Source organism: Neofelis nebulosa, chromosome 5 (genome assembly GCF_028018385.1).
Source record: "Neofelis nebulosa isolate mNeoNeb1 chromosome 5, mNeoNeb1.pri, whole genome shotgun sequence".
Classification (NCBI taxonomy): domain Eukaryota; kingdom Metazoa; phylum Chordata; class Mammalia; order Carnivora; family Felidae; genus Neofelis; species Neofelis nebulosa.
The window spans coordinates 131,124,942-131,150,195 of NC_080786.1; the positions used below are offsets into that span (position 1 = coordinate 131,124,942).

General features: G+C 39.1%; 1 long non-coding RNA gene across 1 annotated transcript; it reads left to right on the top strand.

The window, feature by feature from the left end:
- The first annotated feature begins 21,237 nt into the window (after positions 1-21,237).
- On the top strand, positions 21,238-24,977 carry LOC131511447 (uncharacterized). Its single transcript, XR_009261531.1, has 2 exons — positions 21,238-21,326; positions 24,783-24,977. It is a non-coding gene; the product is annotated as an uncharacterized LOC131511447 (long non-coding RNA).
- The last annotated feature ends 277 nt before the right edge of the window (positions 24,978-25,254 follow it).

Sequence of the window (25,254 nt, forward strand, 5' to 3'; positions counted from 1 at the left end):
AGGTTGCTTCTATTCTGTCACCTTTAGCTCTTGGCTTTCATTCTAAAGATTGCCTCGTGATGTTTAATTGGCAGCTGAAGCTCCAGTCATTGCGTTTGCATTTCAGGCAAAAAGAATGTGGTGGCCTGTCACCTTTTAAATGAGTTTTCCTGAAAGGGCCATCCAATAGCTCCTACTAACATTTCATTGGATGTATCCAGAGGGAGTATGGGGCACATAGTATTTTAGCTGGGAACAACACCAGATAAAATCAAGGTTTGGTTTCTAAGAAGATGAGAACTGATGTTGAGTGGGTGTATTAGTTATCTTCTGCTGCATAACAAAGTACCAGAAAAATTAGTAGTTTAACACAAGAAACACTATTATCTTATAGTTTCTGATAGGTATAAATTCAGGAACAGCTTAGCTGGATTATTTTGATACAACGTCTCTCATGTGGTTGCAATCAGGATATTGGCAGGGTCTGCAATCATCTGAAGGCTTGCCTGGAGCTGGAGTATCCAATTTCAAGAAGTCTCCCTCACAAGGCTTTTGGCAGGAAGCCTCAGTTCCTCACATGGCTGTTGGCAGGAGACCTCAGGTCCTTGCCACATGAGCTTGAGTATCCTGATGATGTGGCTGCTGAACTCCCCCCAGATGGAGCCATCCAAGAGAAGCAATGGTGAAGTCACAACGTCCTTCGTGACCTGGTCTCCTAATTCACAGAAAGTACTTCCGTTTTATTCTACTAATTAGAGTTAAGTCGCTAAATTAACTCCCCTCTTAAAAGGAAAGTCATCTTGAAGGGGAGGTATCAAGTAATTTGTGGGCACAGCTTAAAACCACTACAGCAGGCTATTGAAATTTTCTGTCATGGTCTGCCTCTGGTTTCCCAAACCAGCGTGCACACCTTTGTTTTCATACATACAACAGTCGCACTGTTTCTCCCATGCATCCAGACACATGTCTTTTTCTGTGACGGCATCAAATCTGCTGCCTAAGATTTCCGGGTGATGTGCAGCCCTCTCCAAGGACCCCAGATGCAACTCCTTGCAGGCTGACCACGAATTTAGTTTTAAAGACATGTTTTCAGCTATCAGCATATTTAAGTTTTGTAGAAGGAATGACTTATTGCAATAAACCTGTCCATTTGGAAAAAGGCAAATGAGAAACATTAGTCACTATTCCATAATAATTATCAAAACCTACTAAGCAGGAATAGCCAGGACTCCCTGCCCTAACACCGTAGGGAGTTCCTTGGTTGGCCAACCTGACAGCTTCTGGTTCTTTCTCTTGAATGTTTTCCTTCATGTTTTGTCCTCTGATGCTCCTGGATCTTCCCCTGGGAGATTTCTTCTTGCCAATTTTCCTCAACAAATACATATGAGGTGGGCACAAGGGAGGATGCCCTTCTTGGAGACGTTGTGGACTTGAAACACTGGGGTGCAGAGATTATTTAAAAAAATTTTAGTGTTTATATTTTTTGAGAGAGAGAAAGTGTGTGTGAGTGAGTGAGGGGCGGGGGCGGGGGGTGGAGGATCCGAAGGGGTCTCTGTGCTGACAGCTGAGAGATCATGACCTGAGCTGAAGTCGGACACTCAACTGCCTGAGCCGCCCAGGCGCCCCCACAGAGATGATTTTAAAGTTTTGATAACCACAGACTATTGTAGACCAAGTTGGGGATTTCTTTATGAAGATAATTCCTTCAAACATTTAACAGACTTGATGTATTTCCATTCTGTTCTATGTATAAACTACCATAGCCAAAGTCTTGCCTAGACATGGTTTTTCAACCTGCAGATTCTCCTCTTTTATTTAGTAGGCTCTGTACTCTGTCTCTCCCTTTGGCCCTTAAATTAATGGTGGTTACCTTGAGAGCATCTGAAATAATAGGCTTAGATGGGGAAGCAATACAGTTCATCACCTACTGCCAGCAATATCACTGCTGCTTTATGACAAAGCAAGAGTCTTACCTCCTGCTAAGGCTACAGCTTAAAACTTCTTCAAGTTCAGGTACAGAGCCAGATGGCTTTTTCAACACCATGAGGCCCAAATCATTGGACTGTCCATCAGTGTCATTAGCATGCACAGGCAGAGAATACCTCTCTTGGTAAATCTTTGCTTCCTTCCACCCCTGCTTCAAGAAGGTTTAGTTCTAGTCTGGGTTCACCTAATGCATTAGATTTTGCTAAAAATAACAAAAATGAACCACCACCTACCAACACTATAAATTTGTTTTTGCTCTGTCTCTTAACGTTATAGCCTCCGTTAGCAAGTAGCCTGATTTTTAAGGTAAGCAAGGGACAGGTTAGGCAAAGGCGCGGCCGCCACATTAAACTGAGACCCTCACCACTCACCATCCAACCACTTCAACTAACTCAGGGCTAGCGGTGCTGGGCAGCATCCCATTTCTGGTGCCAGTTACTACATAGGCCATGGTTCTTTGGTTCAGAAAACAAAATGAACTCTTGCTAAGTTAAGCAGCCAAAGGGTTTATTATAAAGTAATATAGTAGATAATTTACACAGTTTTTGCTGGGACCCAGGAAATATGCGTAACATATGTAACATTCAGTTTTCCAGTTTCTAGTCACCGGGAAGGCATGCTAGAAAGGGATTAGAGTGATCTTTAGTGTGTCCTTCCATAGTATTATTTGCCACAGTGGCCAAAGGGTTATTTCTGGTATAGAGCAAGACCTAAACTTTTTGAGGCAAATGCAATATTTTAGATTGTAAAATAAACAATGATTCATCATTATTTGATAATCGGTCAATAAATCTGGGTACATCTTGCATTAATTATATTTCATCATATTCCAGCTCTTAGAAAGTTGGCCAACCAGTGTTAACCAGTACACTATATCTTGATCTCGATAGGGTACAAGAAATGTACTTGCTCTTGGATAGGGCATCTTTGCTACTAAGGAAGAGAAACATACCAATTAACTTGAAACGAAAGGAACTTCTAAGGACTAAAACACGAGGAATCTGAGGAAATGCTGCCTCACTCGCCCTCAGGAGACCATAACACTTCATCCTAGTGCTCCACCAATAATGTGTCTTCATTCTCCTCCTGTTCAGACCGTTTGTTCCAATTCTCCAAATAGAAATTTTGATTGACAATCGGTCAGCCAAATGGACTACTTTTATGTGCAAGTATCCACCCCTCTTCTAATCAGCTGCAGCCATGAGCGGAGGTGAGGGCAAGTTAACTTAATTCAAAGGATTGACATTCCCAAGCCTGTGAAAAGGGCTAGTAAAACTAGAAGGGTAAGATGGGTGCGGTGGATCAATAAACGAATATTTGTAGTGTAGTCATTATCTTTTATACCACATAAATTAAGACTTGTAATATTGTAACAGCATCATTAATCTTATTTACGAACTGTCTGCCTACAAATTAATGCCTGTGAATCTTATATACAAAATACATTAAGCATATTCATTCTTTCACCAATTATGTATTGATTGCCTGCTAAGTACCCTGCAGTGCACTATATCAAGTTCTCTTGATACCAAATGAACAAACTATGGTTACTTACTTTGTGGTACCCATATGAGGAGTCAGCTAATATTTTGTTTGGTATGCTCTTTAATCAAGACGTGATTAAGATGTTTTTTGCCTTTTTTTTTAACAGGGAGGGAGGCATTGGTTCATATTTTAGGAGTTCAAGGAAGGGTTTCTTCCTTTAAGGAAGAGATTATTGAACCATATCATAAATGATTAATTTACCAACACGCTTTTTTTCTTAGGGTCATCACTGATTGGCTTTTATAAAACCTACTTCTTATAACATACTATCATTAAACCATGTGTTGCAGATGTTATTACCCTTCCAGCAAGCTCCATTGATTGTCAATGTGTTAACGTATAAGGCTAGAACGGTATTTTATCAATTGCAAGCAGATTCAGATTCCTCCCATGGGGTAAAATTTGCTTTTCTAATACCCAGCTGGCTTGCATGCATCAGAACTTTACAGGTCTCTTTTAGTAGTGGTTGTTGTTTCCTTGATCTCTTCCTTGGGATCAAGGCCAGTCCTAAACCAAGTTATGAAATGTGCCAACCTTACTTTTGGTACTAGTACATGCTCTTTTTCTAACTCACTTTATTACAGCTCCATAGAACGTTGTGGATTTATGCACCAGTTTTCTTTCTAACACACCATCAATTGTTTCTTGTACTGCTAAGAAAGAAGATTATAATCAAATAAAGACACAATGCTTTTTCATCACACAGAATTTTTCTTTTATACTTATTGGAGGAACCCTTTTAAGCTTAACTGATACATAGATTTTAAAAAATCTTTTATCACTCTTATGAATAAGTCAAAGGACAATATAAGTAAAATACATTCATTAAGGTATTCCTAAAATGTTTTCATATTGAGTCTATTTCCCAAGGATCACTTTTTGGCCCAATCATTGATGTCTATTTTGTTTTTTAACACAACTTAATCTTTTATGCCATCAAGAAGCATCGACCATGTAGTTTTTTTTTTTTTTTTTTTTTTTTTTTTTTTTTTTTTTTTTTTTTTTTAGCAGGCTTCATGCCCAGCACCAAGCCCAACATGGGGCTTGAGCTCATGACCCTGAGATAAGACCTGAGCCAAAATTAAGAATCAGATACTTAAGCTACTGAGCCAGCCACGCACCCCTATGTAGCATTTCTTAAAAGAGTGCTCAATGACCATCTCTGGGATTTTTTAGCCCTACACTGTGACTCTCAACCTTTTACTTATCACTTACCTCAATCCTTGAAAAATTTAATCTGACAGTTCACAAACCGATTTTGAAAAATACTGATGTTTCAAGATTTTCTCTTTTTCCAAATCAAATAACGGTTATCTTTTCTCAATTTTCAGGGTCGGGGGGTGGGGGGAATCAGCTGTCAGATAGTTTTTGGAATCTTTTCACATTTTGTTTTTTTAATTTTTTTTCAACGTTTTTTTTATTTATTTTTGGGACAGAGAGAGACAGAGCATGAACAGGGGAGGGGCAGAGAGAGAGGGAGACACAGAATCGGAAACAGGCTCCAGGCTCCGAGCCATCAGCCCAGAGCCTGACGCGGGGCTCGAACTCACGGACCGCGAGATCGTGACCTGGCTGAAGTCGGACGCTTAACCGACTGCGCCACCCAGGCGCCCCACACATTTTGTTTTTAAATCTAGTTTCTGCTACCATTGACCATACTAGAACCTTGTTTCACATGATATTGAATTTACACAAATATACAGTCTTTTCATTTTTAGCAACATTTCAGGGTGTTATGAAAAAAAGCTTTGCTACAAATGTTTCATTTCTTAATCAAATACTAAAATCTTTTATTCACTCTCCTAAAAGCCTGCTTTTTTCCATGGACACAGATATATCAGTGGCTCAAATACACTAATCCCTGCTAATAAATTGGCTAGTTACTGCGTTGGACTCCTTAGAAGAGGTCTTAGAAAATTCACAAGGAGTGAATTGAAGAGTGGGAATTTGAGACACTCCACAGGCCAGTGAAGAGGTCAGGTTTTTACCTGTCAGGCTTTTTCAGATTTCCTCAGTTGTATAATGTGAACAAGACGTTCTTATTGTAGACTAGCCCTACCTGTGATCAACACTTTTTTCCAATCCATTTGGGGGTGGGGGTGGGGGTGGGGGTGGGGGTGGGGGAGTAGCTCCATCCTGCATCAAAGAACCAAATTTATAGATAGGTTCTTTCTACCCAGGAAAGAGCTTATGCACTTAATTAATCTTTTCAGGAAGCTAGGCTGACTCTCACTACTTCAACACATTGTATGTTTAAAGCATATATAATTTAATCCTGTTGGAATGATGTGTGGAAGAGAATTGACATAAAATAGCAAGAAAGCTCTGAAGTGAACTGAGCTATATAATTTGGGCATAAGCATTCTTAATATCACCTTTAAAGGAACTTGAAAGGTATTTGATGGTGGAAGAGATTTTGGTGTAGGTTTGAAAACTATCAAACAGCATTTGCTGGCTTCTCCATTTTGATTAAAACATGCTCAGAGGGAAAATAGTGGTTTGTCTGTTAAGTCAAACACTAATGAAACATTTGCTAAAATAATCTATTTAATTTGGACAACATTTGGCAATAAAGTGCACTCGCTGGATCATTTGCCTGTATTTTGATCTTTCAGAGTTAACTGAGCACAGCTAAGTCTAATATGGTAATGGGCTCTTTGTTAAAACCTGGGCATATGCATTTCTCACGCTCTATTGTGTTCTTTTCTGGTGAAGAGAGATAAGAACCGGTATTGTGATGGCATTAAAGGTTTTTCATTGACATATCTAAATACCATGAGCCTGAACTGTCTCACTTAGTCATGTCCTGTTTCTATATATCTTACGGATCAAAGCCATCATGACTCTAAGGCTCAGGTGAGTAATGAGGATTAGCCATATTAATCAACTCATCACAAAAAGAGTGAGTAATTAATGTTCGAATACTCCACATGTGCTTTTTGAATTAGCCTATGGTAATTACAATACTTCTGGTATGTGAAACAAAGTAAATCCAGTTGCTAATACCAGTGGAAAATATAATACATCATATTATCACTATCTAGTATTATTTTATAGAAATTAGACGAACTGCTTTAGAATTCAAAATGGTTCTTGTTTCTAAATTATTGCTTTACATTTTATGCATGTATGTATGTGTGTATATGTGTACACATATACACGCAGTACTCATCGCCACCCCCCCAACACATACACGTTATAAATGGACTTTATGTTAACAGCTACCACTCGCAGTACATTATTAAGCAAGTAACTAGTGGACGAAAGCAAAACGAAAAAGCTGCCTTTCTGTTTCTTCTGGAACTCTGCAAAACCAGAAGCGTCATTCACACATGTATACTTGGAAAAACTGACCTAAATATGCCCTTCCAGAAGATGTAAGTGATTAGATCATCGTGTTGAAAGCCTTCATTGGTTTTGGGTTTTTGTGCTATTAAAAGAACAACAAAGTGATGACCTTTTTAGAAGCTTCTGCCATTACCGTAGGCTGAGATGGTCTTCCTTTTATTTTTTGCCCATCAAAAGACAGAGTCAGCTCAAATACCACTCTGTTCATAAAACTTTCCTTTTTCTATAATGTTTCCTAAGTTTCTTTGTTAGTACTTACTTCATCCAGAATTAAATACAGTTGAATTTTCAAATCCCCGATTCCCTGTTAGACTGTGAGCTCCTGGCAGGTAGGGACCCTGTCAGATCTGGGAGAGACCAGAGGAAGTGTCAGTGGAGGTAGTGCTTGAGGTTGTGTAATGCAGATGACAGGACATGAGGCAGGGGCTGATGGGGGCTGCAGCAGAGGGAAAGTTGCCAGCAGGCATAACAGAGGTAGGAGTTGAAAAACCAGAGGAGACGTAACAGAAGTGAAGCCAGAGAAGTCTGTATGATTGGCCTGATGTCCATCCATCAGGAGCAGACTCGGATGCTAGAATACATTTCCATGGCTCCACCCGTATCATTGCTACCACCTAGAATTAAATTTTTGATAATAGCATGTAATTTTAGAACTCATTCTCTTTTATTGTAGAGGTGTCACTTATCATTGTTCCTCTGGATGAATCCTTGCTCATCTCGAACACTGGATGTCAGAAACATAGTTTCCCGAAGCTCGTTTTAGTTGAGGGTCAGGGAATGGAGCAGGTACGTATCAGGCAGTTAAAATGTCAGAGATGATCCCTACACACCAGTTAATTGTTAAGAGACGATTTACTTTTTCTTGGTCAAGTGTTCCCAGGGATTATCATAGTGCCTGGCCAATATTTGGACCTTAGTAAATATCTGTTAAGTGAATGACTAATAACATTTATTTGAGGCTTATATATGTTAGACATGCTGCAAAATGCTTTATAAAGTTTGTGTCATTTAATGCCAGTTACTCTTACTCCTATTTTATAGAGGAGTAAACTAGAACTTGAAAGATTAAGTAACTTGTTCAAAGTTACACAGCTAGTTAATGGTGAAACTGGGATTTGGATCAAAGAAATCTACACTCAGTATATTATACTACTTCCCTACCCTGTAAGCATGCAAAAAGGAATGACTGAACATTCTACAGTTGCATGAGAGACAATCATTCTCTAGGTTAATGGTGCTCCAACAGTACAAAATTGCTTAGTGCATGTGCAAAGGCTCAGGGCACTGCCCATCTTTATAGTTAGCTTATGAAACAGTAATTAATTTTTGCTTAATTCTTACTTGAAATTGGATTGAATGTTCTATCAAAATCTTCCAACTTTATTTTTAAACTTAACACATCTACATGATAAAAGGAAACTTAAGATGACAACTACTTCAGCAAAGAATGATAAACGAAAGACCAGATGCTACATATTTTCAACTGCAAAAATATCACGGGAAACCAGCTGTATCTTCTAAAATTTCATGATGTCATCATATGGCTTCAGGATCTATTTAGTTGGTTTATAATCTTATTAGCTTATCTCTGCTTCCAGTCATGCACTAGGCTTTAATTGCATAGGTTTGTTTATAACATTGTTAGAATTAGAGCTCTGGTCTCATATTTCGTGCAAGAAGCATATTACTGGATAGTGCACAAAAACTTGCCACCCTGCATAATGCCTAGTGACCCCACTGTAAACTGATGTCACTGTCCCATTATTCCGAAGAGGTCATCACTTCCTGGCATCAAGCTATCACAAAAGTGACTCAGAGTTTTTGATCTTGTTCAACTCTTCCCAAAAGTTCAAGTCTAGGATGATGATTTCAAAGTGTGATGGCAGCAAAGTGTTTCAGTTCAGCCGGTTTCAATGTCACAGTGAAATTTACCATGTTTTCCAGGCATCAGTTACACTACCAGGTCCAGAGAGATTTCAATTATATTAGGGATGGAAATGATTTTGCATTTCCCGCACTTCCACTCTGAATTTCACTGCCCCATTTCTTTGCCCACCCCCTCCTAGTTTTCTTCACCTTTTTTATTCAGCCTCAAATCTTCATTCTTTCAGAGGTCAATATTTCCTATTACAAAATGTTAATAAGCCAGTGTCAGATATTTTCTCAGAGCTCCCACATGGGGGTCTACCACTTTCTAAATTTGTGAAAGGGAAACTATTAGCATTTATAGCCCAGTATAAGAGCCTCCTCCCTGTGGCTCCACTAGACCTGGGTTGGGTCTTTCTAGTGAATGAATGACAAGCCACCTCCATGAGCCAGGAACCCTACCTGTAAACTACTAGTTAGTCAGACAAAAATGAAACCATCTTTCTTTCCCTCAGCGCCTTACATGAATAACATCTGTTAGGACTCTTCTGTACAATGAAAACTCAATCCAAACTATTGTAAGGGTGTAGGGAAACTTACATTGATTAACTTGTGTGACAGACACTGATGGATTCAGGTGGGTCTGGTTTAGGCAAGCACTAACACAGTGTCCTGCCAGTCTGGATTTCTCTCAGACCTCTTGGCAGGATTGGGCTCTGAACTTTTGGTATGTTTGTTTCCTTTACAGCTTTGTTCTCAGCTTCATTCACAGAAAAAAAAGAGGGTGGAAACATTTCCTGACTTTAAATTTCCCATTCCTAGTGCAACACAGTGGGACAAATCTGATTCTACAAAAGGACAATTATGAATTGTCCCAAATCAGTATTACTGGCTCTGAGTGGTCTAAAGTGGGCCATGGCATCATTGGGAACCAATTACCGTCACCAGGAACATCTCATGCTTTGATTGGCCAGCTCTGGAGTGCATGCTGTCTCTGGAGTCAAGGGAGCATTTTCAAGTCGGGGACCATGAGAACTGAGACCAGGGGCCGGGAACAGATCCTCAAATAGGTAAATGGGAAACAGTTATCAGAATAGAATGAATGGATATTGGGCACCTACTGAACAATTCATGGCCTCTAGAATGCCATTTCAGTTACCTATTCTACTCCTTCCTATCTTTGGGTTATGTTCCATTTCTGTTTCTTTTCTCAGTTATTTTAATAAGCATGGTAAATAGTTGGTCTCTGTTTTCTTTGGGAACGCTTGTTCCTCAGTAGTCATCTAACACCTGGCCTTTCTATATTCATCTTAAGTTGGCCCATCCCCCTTTCCATTGTCCTTTTCATGTATTATTACATTTTGTTGTTGTCGTCTTTGATTACTATCGTGAAACATCTCATTTCAACACCCACTACTGTGTATGTGTCTTCATTTTATGTTGCCCAATTTGGGGGTAAATGTTGGAATGCTGAATGAGTGGCCAGTAGGCATCTAAGTAGTCTTTTATGCAGATAATATATATATTTTTTTGATAGCCGAAGAGAAAAACCAGTAATTAGTAGTAAGCAAGGTGAATAGATGTGAAAGAATTAAGAATGAAAAAAAATAAATTAAAATTACTGAAACATCTCATTTTAATCACTAAACTCAACCTTTCCCTCATAAAGCCTTTTTATATGAGCAATTAACAATAACAAATAAATTTATTCGAGTTTTGCCTCCCCTTTATGACCATGCCCACTGGAGCTGTTAATGAGCAGGAAAATGATTAAAAGGCAGGTGGCAGAGGAGCTAAGGATGTGAATCAAAGAGTCTAGATAATGCACAAGGCTCAACAGTGAGTGCTAAATAATTGATACCTGGTGTAGATAATGCACAGGAGACAATGATACACAGAGCAAATACTATTGTTACTAAGGGTCTCAGGTTACCAGCTACCATGCACCAAGAATGACTTTATATTCAATTCTTAAAATGATACAACCGATATTTTTGAGCCAGTGTCTTCTGAAATGAATTATCCTGGAGGCCTGTGGATATATCTTGTTCATTCGGTAAAATAGCCATTGGGTGACAGTAACATGGGTACTCAAGTCTGTCACCTGTTGACCTAAAAAAAAAAAAAAGTCATATGTATACCTATGGACTTGTTAGTAGAATGCAATTTTTAAAACTGGTAATGTCAGCATAAGGAACTAAATCCTAAAGCAGACAAAGTATACAGGGAAAGTTAGTGTCTCTCAGTCCCTCAGGTAGCCACTTCTCCCCAGAAAAACCTACTATTCCCAGTTTCTTTCCACAAACAACCTAAACACTTACAAGCATGGTACCTCTACAAATTTATTATATGCTCATTTATAAACACATTGTTATGCATCTTTCGTTTTTCGCTTACTATGTTAAAAGTTTATAATGGTTGGGGCACCTGGATGGCTCGGTTGGTTAAGCCTCTGACTGGCTCAGGTCATGATCTCACGGTTCACGAGTTTGAGCCCTGCATCAGGCTCTGTGCTGAGAGCTCGGAGCCTGGAACCTGCTTCGGATTCTGTGTCTCCCTCTCTCTCTGACCCTTCCTCGCTCACACTCTGTCTCTGTCTCTCTCTGTCTCTCTCTGTCTCTCTCTCTTTCAAAAATAAATAAAAATTTTAAAAAATTTTTAAAAAGTTTATAATGGTTAAATTACTAACAAAGATGTGAAAGACTAAGTTTCTAAGATGAATTCTGCCATTTGAGAAACTGCTGTGATAGTAGGCATAAAGTAATTAAACCAAAACACCCTCCTCACCAGTACATACATGAAAATAAATGCAAAATAAAAAGCAAAAGAGAAAATAATTTTTACCTATTAAATAAGAAAATAATAATAACAATAATAAAATAGTAATAATGAAACCTAAAATGTCGATTTCTGAGGCCAGAAACTTGGGGATATTTTCTGACTTATTTCTCTGCTTCATCCATATTTACTCTTTCACTAAGACCTGCTTGTCATCCTCTAAAATATACATACTAAATCTCTTCCGAGGATATAGCTGAGTTGAACCAGATTCCTAACCCACAGAAACTGTAAGATAATAAATGTTTATGGTTTGAAACCACTGTGGTTTGGGGTAATTTGTTACATATCAAAATATAACTAATACACACCTAATAGAAACTTATTTTTTTTTAACAAGTTTGGTGCTTTATACTTTATAATTGATCATTGTGACTTTTGTGTTGATCACTGTGATATTTATTTAGTGTTTCTTCCTTGCCTGTCCTGCCTCCCTGCCTTTAAACTGCAGATCCAGGAGAGCATGGTACTTGCACGTTTAGTCCCAAAAGTATTCGTAGCATTTATTGTAGTTCATGAAATTCAGTTGTTGAATTAAAGAATGAATGAATGAATGAATGAATGAATTGATATTCTGGACATACTACTGTTGGGAGAGTGTAAACCAGTATAAACTTGTCTTCTGCAGGCAGGTTTATCACTCTATATGAAAGGTCTTAACTATGCAAATTCTTTGACCCAGAAATTCTATTGCTAGGAATTTATCCTGGAATATAAAAATTTACCTAGAATAATGTTTACTGTAGCCCTGTTTATACTAGCAAAATAATGTAAACAACCTGTGTCTGACAGTAGAGGATTAAATTACGGTGCATCCTCTGTATCTATTAAAAATCATGTATAGACAAATATTTATTAACATGGATCATTTTCATTAAATGTTGCTGAGTAATGTAAGCAAGTTAAAAATCAGAAATATAATGATAGCTCTTGTTTACTGAGTGTTTGTGTGCCAAGCACTGTGAAACAAATCTTTCATGTGTGATCTCATATGTGTATATATATATACAGAATTATCATGTGTGTGTATGTATGTATGTGTGTGTGTGTATATAAAGACATACCATTAAAATGTTTACAGTGATCATCTCTGAATGGAAAGGTAGAATTCTTATATTTGCTTTTTGGTTTTTTTTCCCTCGTTTTTCTACAATGGGAAGAACGCTAAGGCCCCAAATGCCAAAGGACAGTTGCCAAATGATAAGGGTCACAGATACTGAAGCTAGAAAATGAAGCCAGATAGACAAAGAGCAGAGCAATAGATCAGGATTTAGGCAGGGATCCAGGACATGCCTAGAATAAGGAGCTATTGTTAATGGTCCTGCTGGGATGTGCTGCCACTTTTCTAAGATAATAGGGATCCTGTAAAGTCTGGGAAAGATTCTGGGTAGTACCTCAATTAGGCACTGACATGATCAGGCATTTGTATGCTGTCCAAACTGAATTGTCTTGGTCAGTTACAGTATGGTCTGAAGGTCCCCAGGTCAGAGGAGTTCTCAGAAAGTTGTTTGTTCTCTTGAACTGTATTGTTTAACCTGGTATCTGCTTGATGCCGACTGCCCAGGATTTAGGCAGTCTACAGGTTGAAGTGTTTAAAGAACATAGCCGATGTCACCTACCTATTCTGGTTGCCTTAGCTTTTCCAGGCTACAGTGTTTAGATGCCTTGTCATCATTTGTCTGGAGACCTGACTCAAACTTGGCATTGATTGCCAGAATTTCCTGTTCCATGAGCAGCGTGGATTTCAGGAAGGACCGAGTTTCTAGAGAAGTGGGCACTGAGATTTTTCTTGCAAGGATGCTCTTGCAAGCTGTGTTCATGGTAGAAGATGAGAGAGTGTCAGAATAAGGGTAGGTTTCAACTGTTGGAATGCTTTTCCGTGGGTCACATTACCCATTTCAGTTCCTGAGGTCTTTATTGGGAGAGCCAGAGTGAAAAGGTAGGGCACGAACCACTCTTTGTATCTAGAAAATCACAGAAATTATTGGACATCTTTGGTTGTCCTTTCTCTCTATGATTAGTGATATTTGTATTGTTCTAAAATTTTCACTTCCAAACTTCTCAATGCCAAGATGGTACATCCACATCATATTTAGAATAGTTCCAGTTAGAAACTGATGGAAAAGAGCTCCATGATATACACCAAAATGACAATACTTATGATTCCCCTTGGTCCAGAATCCTTAGACTCAACTGTTGCAACACTTAATGGAACCACAATGCATTCGAAAGTTTGGGAAACTGTCTTCTGTTTGCCAACCTCTCAGATCAAGGGTTTAGTTTGCAGATGATGGAGTCACATGACCACAACTTCTATAGAGATGGTTCAAGTATAGATAAGGGTCCCAAAAGAGAATTCATTAAAGCTATGGCAGATGTGGTGGAAAAACCCCAGCTTTTCTGTTATTTTCCAAAACGGGTGCCACAGGGCATAATGATCTTTAAGTATATGTCTCTATCTATATCTCTTTGAATATGTACAAAGTGGAAACACTTGCTAACAAAAACCTGTGTGATGGGCAAAAGCAGCTGCACAAAATAGTTTCCCATGACTAGTTTGTGTTTCCAGATTTCTCGACTTTAAGCTCTCATGGCACTGCCTAATCACATGGGAACAGATTCATTTTAGGATCATTGCTGGTTTCCCTGGACCAGTGCATGGATAAAGCAGTTATCTGATCCCTCTGAGTCTATCAGGGTTAGAATTGGATGTGGTTCTCTTCTAACTTTAATTCCATGGGATGTAGTATATCTGTCTGTCTTCTTCACCTAAGATGTGACGAGAGTATGAAAGAAATCCCAGCCCGCTCCCTTCTTCAGTGGACGGTGATACGTTTGGACACCTACATACAAAGCAGCCTATCATCATGGTTTTACCACTTCTAGCAAAGACAGTGAGTGCAGCCTGAAGGCACTCTTTAACCCTTACGTTTTGTTCCCTAGTGCCACAGTCTATAGGTACCAGGCATGCATATTAGCTATAGCTTCAGGTATCTTGCTTGGAGAATGAGAAGGAAGGAGAAAGGATAGGTCAGCAAAGTTCCCTGGTCATGAACAGAGTGGCTAATGATGCTGAGACAGGATCAGCAGAGATGTTGAACCAGATTGTCAGTGTAAGTGTTGTTTATAGCAACAAGGGGTCACTAGTGAAGCCTTTCAGTAGAAGACCTTCCAACACATTCAAGAGAAAACATCATTCAGTGTAAATCGTATGTATGGACTAAAGAGCAGGTCAACAGACTCCCTGAATTATTTATTTTAATCTGAGCACAAACTGGAAGCAAAGAACCACATATAAATACAAGTATTTCTTTAGTAAACATGCAATTTTTTTTCACAAACAGTTTATTTGTGAAGCAATTAAAAGTTAAAAACTGTTCCATAGAGAAGTGGTATGTCAGGATTAGACCTGAAGGTAAATCCCCAAATATCTAATATCCATTCTTCTACCTGGTAGATTATTGACCATCGTATAGCTTAAATTTGTCTTATTGACTTAAGTAGGATAAAAAAAGAGTTGATATTTCCTGGAAAAAGTTTGGCTATTTCTTTATTATCAATATTTTTATTTGACATCTGTCAACTCAAACCCACATTTGTTTTTAGTTATTCCAAGTTACTAAAAACTACTCTTTTTCTGCTGTTCTTTTGGAATGCAAAACCAACGAACTTTCTGAAAACACTACAACAAAGTATGTATGATCAACCTTTCCCATGACCCATCTCTATCTATCCGGGGCGGGGGGAACTCCTATAAAAAAAGATGTAGGTCATTATCAAGAAAAATGGTTCTTCAAAGCTCTATTGATTGCCAAAAAAACTATTACTGTGAAAAGAGAAATCTTCAACTACTCCAAAAATAATTGACCGGACATATGTTATGTGTGACCCAATGGCACTAAGAAGAATTTCATTTAATCAACAAAATAGATCTTTCACATAAAAATTGGCCTCCTATAATGACATACAATAATCACCAATTTTATAGTGGACTCCAGTAGTAAAGAAGCCCTTCTGAAAGCAATGGGCTTTTAAGTGGTCTCTCTCTTTCTTTTCTTTTTTTTTTTTTGACATCATTAGATTCACCTGCTGTCCCAACTAAATTGTCTTGGTCAGTTGCAGTATGGTCTGGATGGGCAGAAGGTCCCCAGGTCAGACCAGCTTTCAATGGGGCATCTATTCCACTAAGTCCTGCTGGTTTATGTGACCAGGCATCTGTTTGGTGCTCACTGCCCAGGATTAAGACGGTGTGCAACTGGAACAAAAAGATGACCAGTGCAACCATTTGGAAGAAATTTACAAGTTTTTTAAAGAGTAGATCGAGATTTGGGAACCATTGGCTACAATCTGAACAGGTCACTTTTTTTTTTTTTTTTTTTTTGCCTTGGTTTTCTTATCTAAAAAATGAGGAAGGAATTGAATTAGATCATATCTAATTCCCTTTTCACCTCTAAGATGCTGTGCTTTTATCAACACATGCTGGGGCGCCTGGGTGGCTCAGTTGGTTGAGCATTCGACTTCGGCTCAGGTCATTATCTCACAGTTCGTGGGTTCCAGCCCCATGTCTGGCTCTGTGCTGACAGCTCAGAGCCTGGATCCTGCTCCAGGTTCTGTGTCTCCCTCTCTGTGTGCCCTTCCCCCCCTCATGCTCATGCTCATGCTCTGTCTCTCAAAAATAAATAAACGTTAAAAAAACATTTACCAAAGCATGCTAATATCTGTTAATATGTTACTGGATGACAGCATGTGTATGTGTGTTCATTTCTTGAGGCATTTCCATTTTCGCCCAAGGTGAGATCTCTATGACTTTTAACCTAAGTTTCATTTTATGAATAACACTTTCCACTCAGTTTTAGCTGGTCTAATCTTTCACTGAAAGTAATTAGAAATTAAAAATTTCTGAGCAAAAATTATTTCAACAACAATGAGAGTGAAGGAATGTAGGACAATAGCTTCTCCCTTGCTCACAGAGAATTCTTTGACAACGAGACATTCCTGACCTAGCTGAGATTTCTGGCAGTTTGTGTAGTGAGGGAGGAGAGAAGGAAGGGACTCTGAGCACTCCAAAGTGATTGACAGTCCACTACCATCCCAAAGCTAAGAAACATTAGAAAAGCTGTCAAAATGAGAACTATAAAAACATATTATCTGTTGTCAAGCATTATAAACAAATAGTTTAAAAAGGGTAATTGCTATATGGAAAATCATGATTTTCCATTATTGTTCCTGAGCATATTTGAATAAGTTTTACACAACAAGTGTTTACCTTGTTTTCTCATTATCTTGACTCTGAAATTGATTCTGTGTCTCCATGTGGCTATTGGATCAATTACTTTTAGTCAAATCCCTCTCTACCTTTTTGTTTTTTGTTTTTTTCATTTTGATGATTCAGTTATACTTAGTTGATCACATTGGTAACTTATTCAACCTGATTCAAAGAAAAGACCTTGAAATCACAAAATCAGCTTTTTTACAAATAGGTTTTCCTCCATATAAACCCCAAATAAAGGTCTACTTGGCATCCATTAATTTACATTTATTAAAATTTCTCTAGCTTTCATGACTGCAGACTATGGAGTACAGCTTTCAGGTAAACTGGTTTCTGAAGGTTGCCAAAGGAATGCAAAATTGCCTTTACTATTGAATTAAGTTCAATCTATCTCTAACTTCACTGCTTTCTTACACACACACACATGAACACACACACACACACACACAATATAAGGAAATACCTGTGCAGTGCTAATGAAAATTTGAGAAAATTAAAGAAAAAATTTACTTGTAATCCTATCACATACCCATTAACATGTTAGTTTGCTTTATCATACTTTTTTTCTAAGACATAACTTAAGTACACATTCACACAAATACAAACAAAATGGCTGCTGTCTTATCTACCTACCTATCTATCCATGACTGTTTTTTAACATTTATTTATTTATTTTAAGAGAGAGAGAAAGAGAGAGAGCATGGGAGGGGCAGAGAGAGAGGGAGAGAGAGAGAATCCAGAGCAGACTCTGCACTGTCAGTGCGAGGAGACTGATGTGGGGCTCGAACTCACAAACTGAGATTATGATCAGAGCTGAAATCAAGAGTCAGTCACTTAACTGACTGAGCCACCCAGGTGTCCCTCCGTGACTATCTATTTACATATTTGGATATTCATGAAAAATATGCATATATATGCATATATATATTTGGATCATACTATTACATGCAGTTTATTAATTTTTCTTTCCTATTCTTTTTTTTTTTTTTTTCAACATTTTTTTATTTATTTTTGGGACAGAGAGAGACAGAGCATGAACGGGGGAGGGGCAGAGAGAGAGGGAGACACAGAATCGGAAACAGGCTCCAGGCTCCGAGCCATCAGCCCAGAGCCTGACGCGGGGCTCGAACTCACGGACCGCGAGATCATGACCTGGCTGAAGTCGGACGCTTAACCGACTGCGCCACCCAGGCGCCCCTCCTATTCTTTTTTAAGTTTCAACAGGGTGTCATGGACATTTCCCTATATTAATTAAGCAGTCTTCAAAAACAAGATTTTATAGTTTGCATAATATATCATGAAAATATTGACCATATTTTGTTTACAGATGCTTTGTTATTGAACATTAAAGATTTCATTCAGCATTTATTTCACTTTTGAAGACTGTTCCAGGTTTGCATTTCCAATAAGGCTTCCACCTCAACCAACTATTTATGTCCAGATCTTCACATTTTTGTGTCTAATGGCTTTATCACTTCCTTGACCATAGTCATCTGATCAAGACCGGAGTGGAGGGGCTTCCTACTGTCCTTTCATTCTGATGACACCCTATATCTGGAAGAAAACAACTCTTCTCTTCCAAATAAACCGTTCTTTCTTCTTTAGTGCCCAACTCAGTGTCTTCAAATATGTGAATGAGAAGAAACCTGGTTGACCTAGAAACAGGAAAAAGAATTGGCAATTTCCTTAGACCGTTATCTGCTATGTAGAAGGATTCACACTACCTCAAGCTTATGGTTATCTCTGAGGAAGAGGGAAGAAAGGGAATAGAATGAGGAGTGGTGTAACATTCTATTTCTTGGAATGAAAACAACACTAGAAACATGTTTGGCAAAATAATAATATTTGTTACATTTGGGTGGTGGGTAGAAGAGTATGTCCTTTACCAATCTCATTTGAAATGTTTCATAACTTAAAAACTCCTTAAATCTATTTTTAAAGGTTCTGCTGTAAAATGTCATGGAGAGGAGACTGTAGTGTTTATTTTGGGATGAGGGCCGCTGAGAAGACCACATGGATGGTTGGGGGTGGCAGGTGAGCCTGACTGATGGCTCAGGAAACTGCCCTCAAAGGGAGTGGGCATCTGCCCCTGGGGGAACAAGTGGGCAGATATCCGCAGGATGCTGGGAGGGCACTGTCCGTGTGTCCAGCCTCTGGCAGTGCAGCCCTCGCTCAGGGAGAGCTTCCTGCTGCTTGCCCTAGGCCATGTGACAAGTGCTCCTCTTCTCAGGACTGGGGAGGACTTGTCACAAGCCAGCTGTGAAGGACACAGGCTTTGGTCTCTGTATGCTTATACCAGGTGGACATTGCCTACAATGGCCCAAGATGGCTGGAAATAGAAGGATCCTTGTCACGCAAATATGGTTGGAAATTACGTAGGTCCCTCGCATCCCCACCCCCTTCCTCTGCCACTTCACCCAGGGCCCTAACATATTATTCTCAAATCTGTTACAGCTGAGACACATGTCCTCTAAAGTTGGTAAAGAATCAAATACAAAAGCTGTTTGTTGCAAAAAAGAAGTTGTTTATCTCCTGCACCGTGTTGGCAATGACTGGTACTTTGCTCATCTCTAGTGGGATTACAAATGGGGACAATTTGCCAGTTAAGTGTTAAGTGCCTTAAAAGCACTATACTTTCTGACCTAGTGATTCCTTATCCTAAAGAAAAAATCAGAAATACGACCAGGTTATTCACAGAAGTGCTATTCATAATACAAACTATTAGAAACTGCTTAAATGTCCTACAATAGTGAAAAGGACAAACTGGTGCCATTAGACCCATAAATGGAATATTCTACAATGATTAAAAATAATAGTATGCTTTGCAATCATTAAAAATCATAGTATGGAAGCATGTTTATTTGCAAAAGGAAAATATTCACAATATACTTTGCTCAAGGAAGTGTAGTATATACAAATTTGTTCCAGTTTTATGAAATACAGTTTGCATACTTATATATACAAATGACAGAGAAAAAATTTCAAAATGTTATTACCTAGGATTTTTATTTATTATTCATTCATTTCTACTCTGCAAATGTCCTACCATAAGCGTGTTTTAATTTCCATTAATAAAAAAACAAACTTTAGGAAAAAATTGGACACTAAATCATAAACATTTTGCAGTCTTCCCTTCACTTTGATAACAGACATGTCTTGAAAAACAGAGCTGGTCCGGGAGCCAAAAGACTAGAAATGATCTGCTTCTAACATTTGATTTGTATGTCTCTTTGGCCTCAGGTTTGTCATCTGTAAAACTGGAAGATGATACTCACCCCAGCTAGGGAGTTAGTACTCAGCATATGAAGGCCTTCAAAATCGTGCTTACTTTCTGGTTTTAGCTTTCTCTCCTCCACTCCCCCACTGTCGCCTATTGACCTTGCTACTGTGAACCTCAGTCACCTACTCCTTCCCTGCAAACCGTCCTCCCATCCCACGTGAAAAAACACTGCCTCCTTCCACATGCCCGTATCATGTGGTACTGCAGTGGTTCCCATTACCCCCAAAGACTGTGAGCCACTTGAGGTCAGTTATAATGTTGTGTTCACCTTTATTCCACTCGCGCTCGGCTCAACCCCTGATATACTGTCAATAAATATTTGTCTAGTAAATGAATAAAGGAGAATACGTATTGCGAAAGCAATTTGCAAACTGCAAAGCCATAAAGTATTCCTTATGTTACATATGGAAAGGTCTTAACGTTAAGTGCACGTTAACAAAACAATGAGGTGTGTAGAAACTGAGTAACGAACTCAAGATTATAATGACCCTTTGCAAATTTGACTACATGTTCAGGAGGTTTTAAAATGAATGAGAAATGTTCCTAGCCTAAACCACAAGGAAAAGTCAAAACAAACCTAATGCTTTTGAGATACAGTTAAAAGAGAAACCCACCAGGATCCACTAGGAATAGTAGGTGATGTGAAGCACTTAGAAAAAGACGAGCAATATTGATATGTAGTCAGAAATGCTTAGCTAGTGCCACCGTCATAATATCATGGTTGTTAAGCACCCTCACAATGTAGAAGTTCAAATTATAGTAAGCCACAGAGTGGGGCCATTGTTATCAGTCTGTTGTTATGAAAGCTAATGTAACATGGGGATACACTTGCATACACTGCTAAGCATAAAATGCTGCGGTGGCCAGCAAGCCATCCAGAAGCTCAGACTAAGCCAGACCTACAGAAGGCTTTGTCCCATTTGGGGCTCTCTATTTTTTTTTAAGTGATTGAGAAAGTTGGAAACGAACCAGAGAAGAGAAACAAAAATAATTAGTGTTGGCAAATGGACCTATGGGGAACAAAAGGGAAAAGAACTTGGAATTATTTGAGCTGGACAAGAATTTGCTGCAGGGTGACCTCATAATCATTTTCAACTGATGAAAGGGTATTATAAGGATAATAGGTGTCAGAGATGCAGGGTTCCAATTAATTATTTTCCTCCTCACTTCCGGTTTTCAAACTTCCAGAACCAGACTGAGAACAAACACAATCAGGTAAGAATTCAAGGATGGAATCAGCTTTCCTACCCCAAACCCTCATGGTTTATAGAGTTGGAGGATGTGACTTGGGATTGAGACCCAAGTGTAGTTCTATTCCTTTGCTTACTTTCTTCCCTCCATTCACCACGCTATTTCCACTACTCAGCTTCACAGATTTTAACTCAAGGCCCAATCAAGGAATGCCTCGGGTCTATGAAGTAAGACCCTTACCCACAGACCCGAGGTGGTTTCCAATCAGCCTTGCATGTAGTTCAAGGGAAAGAGAGAGCCAAGAGGTCAGTCCAGACAAGAGAAGTGGTTTTGCCCTAATCTTACCAGTGAGAAAAACGGTAAAAATACAGAGAGGGATGAGAAGTGTCCTCCTTTAGCACTTCTTCTCAGAAAGGGAAGCTCACGTGCTCTTCACCCCATAGAAACAGTGGGGAGCTGAGTCACAGCTCACTGACCTTCCCCTTAAACAACAGGAGCCGGTGATGCCCATCTTCTTAATACATAGGCCAACTTACCAAAAGGCAGATTTCTCTTGTAATCAAGAATGCTGAATATTTCTGAGATAATGGCATAACTCTCTGAAGGAAAGTTTAAAATTTTTTCCGGAGAACTTCTGGCAATTGTAATCATTGGATCAACATTATTCAAAGTGTATTTCCATGTAACGATGGTTCCACGGGATGTTAACAGGGATCACGTGAAAAAAAAAAAAAACTCTTCTGTGGTCAAATCTATGTGAGAAACACCAGGTTAAACCGAGTTAAATCATGTTCTATATTGAAGGTCGTAATAAAGCTTTTAATTTTATAATATTTATCGTGAATCTGCATGTTTTCCAGAATCTTTCTTTGTCTCCCTTTAAAAAATTTCTTTTTGGCAGAGTGTAGAGCTTGGCTTTTGTTTCATAAAATATGCTTTGGAGGACGTAGCCTTAGATAGTTTCATTAACTTAACATGGAGACAGACAAAAAAATTGGATCTCGTCTACAAACCTCTTCTAGCTCTACTATTTCATGACTAAGTTTGGTGCAATGACTCATCTTATTACAAACTGTAATCACAACCTTTCACCAAGCTAAAACCTACAAGTGATTGGTGCAACTTTTTTAATGGAGATGAAACTCGGGCCGCATCTGGCTGACTACCTCTCTCTCATTGGGAGGCAGTGCAGCCTTGTATCAACCTTGTGTACTGACAAAAACGTGGAAACACACATAAACCCAATCCACTTACAAATGCTTTCTGCATTTATCTGCATTTAGCAGCAACGTGGCTGTTGTTCAGATGGTTAGAGTGGGTTGTTAATGAGCCTAAGTTTAATATCGGACAGTGCTACTTTATTGCGTTGCCATTTACGGTTGCATGATGCCTCGACTTAGGAGGGGCCCAGCAAGAGTGAGGTGAAACAGGGAACATTCATGGTTGCTTTTTCATGCATGGCTTTCCCTACAGGAACACCACACTGCACTAGAGAAGAAAACATCTCCTCTTACAAGGAAAGGAAATTATTATTTCTTATAATTTTATCTATTTATTTATTTGTTTTGAGAGGGAGAGAGAAAACGACAAGGGGGCGGGAGGAGCAGAGAGAGAGAGAGAGAGAGAGAGAGAGAGGATCCCAAGCAGGCTCTGTGCTGATGCGGGGCTCAAACTCACAAACCGTGAGATCATGACCTGAGCCCAAATGAAGAGTCAGATGCTTAACCGACTGAGCCACTCAGGTGTCCAAGGAAAGGGTATTATTAATCCAAAGGCCCTAGGGTATCTGTTGTTTTTGTTTTACATAAGAGCCTTGTGACAATTTTCAGATTCTGAAAACATTCCCTTGAAAGTTTTCTGTTCTTATGGATAATGAAGTGGCATCTGAAACAACATACTCCATTCAGTGCAGTGCTTTGGCAGGAAGTGGCTGATAGAAATTGCTTCCATAGGCAGGGAAACCTGCTGAGGCTGCACTTGACAGGCGTGGAAGGAGGCCTCTCTCAGCTGCTTTCAGGGGTTTGCAGCTTGGTTGGTTAGTCCAGAGGATGGTAATTAAAAGATCCCTTCAAGGGAAAGAATTGCTTCAAGAAAAGCAAGATTTATGAGTAAATTAGGAGAGCTTCACAATCCGGGTGCCGCGTGCTGCGCGGAGCTGGGAGTGCAGACCGTTGTGTGACTCACGGGCATACCTGAGTGCCTCTGAGAAAACCCAGAGTCTCATCTCATTTCTCGTGCAGAGCTCCAAGTTTCTTAAAAGTCGCTCCTCTGTCAGCATAAGTGTGTACCGTCTTTTACAAGAGAGCGCCGAGAATGAGAGAGCATATTATATTTCCAGCTCTGACGTACTTGTTCTGGCTATATTGCTTGGAATCTGCCATTTAGACTGAAGATTTCTCAGCCACTCTGTCAGCCCTGTCAGGAAGGAAGCCGGTATGAGGCCTACCTTCGATAAAGTGATGAGAATGAGGCATCTGATAGATAAATTAAAAGTCGAAAGAGGATCATGGGCATAGGTAAAGTCTGGCCACACATTGCTGGGAGCCAGGATAGCCAGGCCTGCACTCTGAAGTTTGCCAGAACAAACAGAGCTAAATATACACATATTTCTGTTGCCCACTAACCCTCAAGCTTTCACCTACTTTGCTGAGAAACTTAATGCTTTCAAACAAAGCTACAGACCTGAAGCAAAACCCACGTCTACAAACACTGAACCTTCCGCACAACTAGAATTCATCTGGTTACCAATGACCTGGAATAAATGAAAAGAACTGGGTCATGCACTGTCCTCACACAGCATTTTTTTTTTTTTTTTCAAATAACCGCAGCAAAGAGCCCTCCCCACCTGCAAATAGCCCAGGCTGGGAATGTATCAAGGAAATATTCCCAGCTTATTGTAGGACTTTAGGGAAAGACAGTATTTTTTATGTTATACTGCAAATAGATAGCTGGATAAATGAGAAATAAGATGTTTCTTAAAAAGGAAATTAATCTTTTTCTTCTCCCAAAGGCTCATAATCCATTCGTAACAATTGGTATACGGCAATCTTCTCCAAAGCCAAGGAGACCATAAACCATTTTCATCCAAACAAGCTGTCTCAGTAGGAGGTTTTTGGGACTCTCAGAGAAAGAGTAAACATGGTTAAAGAGACAGCACTTGGCCAACTGTGCCATATGTAAGGAGAGATGAGGACAGAGGGTAATATCAGGAAAGACAAACACGAGGATCACAGGATCCTTGATGCTCTTCAAATAACAATCATTGTGTTTTTTAATGGTTGTGTAAAATAAAGCCAGCCCAGAGATGGGCAAAGGAAATGAGTAGGCATTTTACAGATTACAGCATCTAAATGGCCAATAAATATAGGGGTAAAATATATTTTGTCAACCTAACTAGTTACCAGGGAGATGGAAAACAGAGTAACAGTGAGAGTGCACTGCTCACTCACCAAGTTGCAAATATGAATGGTTTACATCCAGGTGCCCAATGGCTTGTGGGGAAGAAGACATCCTTATACATTCCTGTAGATGTCCCGGCTCTTTTTGGAAGCACTTTGGCAATATCTGTCAACATCAAAAATATCTCTGTGTATACACACCCATACATTCCTCTGGCTCAACAATCCTACTTTGAGGCACTATTCTATAAAATAAAAGCACCAACGTATAAACATGCCTACTGTGTCATTATTTATGATAGCAACAAAACTGGAAACAATTTGAATACTCACAAATAGGTGAAATAATTGAATAAATTGCAGGACATTCATACTGGGGTTTATAAAACAACCATTAAAAAGAAATGTATTAATTTTATCCCAGTTGCTGTTGATGGATTTCAGCAACAATGCGGCTAGTTAGGAAAAACAAGATGCAGTAAAGTATGTAGAATGAGTCCATTTTGTAATAAAATATGTAATAGATTTGCATATGATTGATTAGGAGAAAGGTG